Source organism: Aplysia californica, unplaced genomic scaffold (genome assembly GCF_000002075.1).
Source record: "Aplysia californica isolate F4 #8 unplaced genomic scaffold, AplCal3.0 scaffold00155, whole genome shotgun sequence".
Taxonomy (NCBI): Eukaryota; Metazoa; Mollusca; class Gastropoda; order Aplysiida; family Aplysiidae; genus Aplysia; species Aplysia californica.
Window position 1 is genome coordinate 522,973 of NW_004797425.1, and position 3,439 is coordinate 526,411.

Below are 3,439 nucleotides of genomic sequence, written 5' to 3' on the forward strand. Positions count from 1 at the left end.
CTCTCTCTCTCTCTCTCTTTGGGGAGGACGGAAAAAAGAGGGGGAGGGGGAGGGAAGAGGGGGAAGGTTTGTAAACACAGAGATGGATTTCCCCAGTCTTCTTCTTCTTTTTGTTCTTGTTCTTGTTCTTGTTCTTGTTCTTGTTCTTCTTCTTCTTCTTCTTCTTCTCTGATTTGCCGAATTCCGCCATAACTTTCATAAGGGGTGTTTCCAACAATTTTTGACGCTATGTATGAGAACTCTTAATATGCAACAAAGTGATGTACAATTATAATTGCGAATTTTGGTGTTTGGTGTGATGACTAATATGATTTTCTGTCTTAATCCACCTGCAGTCATTGAAAGTTGGGTCGGGTCATCTTCATAAACGATTTCTGGGTTTGACGAGTTTTCTGCTGTACTTAATTTACTGAATCTGTCTCATGATGTAAATGTACACTGAGCAGTTTCGCAACAAAGAGCAACATATCCATTTTCCAAATTTGAGAAAAATGAAGATTTCTGTTCTTCACCCATTTACTGAATAAGGTTGAGTAACTTTGTTGTTTCTTTCCGAGGACGCAACGTCGGGCCCCTGACGGGATTCAAACCCACGACCTTACGGTGACCAGCCCCATAGCCTAAGCACCAGACTATCGACTTTTAAAAAAGAATCACAACTTACTTCGTTATTCATACATTTTTTCTTTTTCTTTTTGGGGTTTCTTTATCTGATAAGAAAAAAATTGACCAGTATTCTGTGAAATTAAATATACGAATTCGTGTTTCTGATTGGTGCATGATGGTTGGATATGAGCCATAAACAGTGCCGCTGATCTAATGACCGGAGACATTATGTACCCGCTAAGTCGTTATCTCTGAGTGTACTGTCAGCCTGGGCACATCATCACTCGGCTGTTCACAGTCGTTACAAACATCTACGACATCCCAGCACTATGATAAAAGTACGGCCATTGCAAGGATCAGCGGCGTGATAACTTCTAAATGGCAGAAGCAAAAGCTTAGTCATTACGAATAAACTTGGTTCGGGAATAGTTTCCGACAAAACAAGCCAAAACTAGCACTAAATGAAACGAAACAGTTGTCACTGGTATCGGACGTCCGACGGGGAACAGGGTTATTACTTCCGGACGTTCCCAGCGTCCGATGGGGTTTAAAGAGTTATCTCAGTTTGGTGTTTATTTTCTGTAGGTTAAATAGGAGCGGAGTTATTGGGGGATGTAAGGCTTAGTTGACATTGTTGTATGATGAAATCTGCTCTCCGCACATTTTTTTTTTAAAAACACAAAAACGTGGTATACTCAATACTCACATTGCTTTAATAAGGCAAAGAAAGAAACGCCCACAGACTTGTGAGGACGACAAGCGAAGTCACGTGACTTGAGGAAAGAACTTGACTGGTCAACAGATAAGTCATGTTGCGCTTTGTCAAAAAAGGTCAACCGCTTTTATTTTTTTCTTTACCCCCCCCCCCCCCTAAAAACAACAACAACAACAACAACAAATAAACAAACCATAACTATTTTTGAAAGCGTGACTTTCTGCAACCCTTTAGAGAGGCACGTTCCTCATCTTTCTAGACACGGCGTTTGTCGCGTTTGGTCGTCAAACGGACTTATATCTTGCCCTTGCCTGCTTCAAACCCGTCTGATGTTTCCCCCTTTATTCTTACTATTGTCATTGTCCAGATCTTTTGTTGATGACACCATGTACTCCGAGATTACCAATTCTCTTTTGCCTATATCTGTACTTCGCCATCCTTAAAATTACAAGGTTCTAACTGAATAGTGCCTAGTTTTGAGAAATTTGATGTAAAAAAAATTATTTCCCAACATGTCAAACTTTTTCGAATGCAATTCTTTAAATTTTAATATCTTGATAATGACTGCCAATAATCTTACAATTTTGACAGAGCAGATTCAGATAGAACATTTGGTTTCTGACCTCATTGTCTTATAACTCAAAACGGCCAATAAATATCAGAAAAAACTCTGCAATTCTCAGGTAACGACTTGCCAACCCGGGTGTATCGCTCACTAGTGGGCGTTTTGCTAATTTTGGTGGGCAGTGGGGATCATTGCGTTGGGGTGGTGACTTGCTTTATTAATTTATGACTTGCTTGGAAATGCATGTAGGCTAGATGGGCCGTATTAACATATTCGTCTCTTTAAGGTGGCAAAAATAGACGCAGGCTATAAACATGGGTGACACACGCTGTTCTATAAAATGACACCTGGTCTTGTGGTGAAGCGGTTAGGCGCTTCGCCTTCGCACGTAGAAGATCTGAGTTCGATTCCCGTGTGGAGAGAACATTAATTTTTATCGAGTATCTCTGTTTTTCTACTGACACGTTGTGTCCCTCTCAGCATGGGTTGGCCCTTACAGGCAAAGTCAAATCCCACCTCCAATATTATTATTATGATCATTGTAGTGCCGGTGGAGTCGTAAAAGCACCTAGAGGTTCGTAGTGGGTGCTCAGTTGTGGTTTGCGCATTCTTTCCTATCAAACATCTATCTTCCTTATCTTTCCTCCTTCTTTCTTTGTGTGTTACTCTCTTGCAATGCCTCTAATCTTCTGCACTTATATGACCATATTGTGTTGCAAATGCCGTAAAACTTTTACTATCACTAAAAAAAACACCTACATGTACATGTAAAACATGTGATGTTGAACCACAAACTTAGAAACAAAGTAAGTCTGTTCGTTGAACAAAGATTTAACGCCTTGAAGTAATAAATAATTCACGCAAAAATATCTCCATCGCACTCTTTGTGTTTTCAATCTTTTGTTTAGTTTTGGTTAGAGTTTCACGGCACTTCCAACACAAGTAGGTCCTATACGTGCTGACGATTAGAGGTGTTATTAGGACAGAGGAAGATAGGAATCACGTTAACATCCAAAACACCCAGCTGACAGTATGTGGACACATGCCATTTCAACTTTTATTTACACAAACACTATCTTACAACACCATTCACTACCGCCATAAAATTTAAAGCCATCTTTTCTCTCAGCTAATTGATATACATCTGTATTCATTGAATCTTTCTCTCTGTACAGAGCTATATTCTCTATTTATAACAGTTTTGTCGTCATTGATGTCAGTACACGTCAATCTCTAAAGCCTTGGTTATAGTTGCTATTATTATCAACAAGCTTATTTCATCTTTTTGGTATATGTATGACAATTGAACACTTAATGAAAAGTCAAGGATTCTGGACATTCCATCCCGAAAGAAAAACTTGATAACAATTTCAGCAATTCATTATAAATTAGGCTAACATAATATTACAATAATTATGTACCGTACGAAATACCAAACACTGTACTAGCATGCGCACATTTTTCAACTAATCACATGGCGTCGTTTTGATAAAAATGGACCAGGGAAAAAATGTGTCATTTAGTAATAACATACAAATAAAAGAATGGGGTGG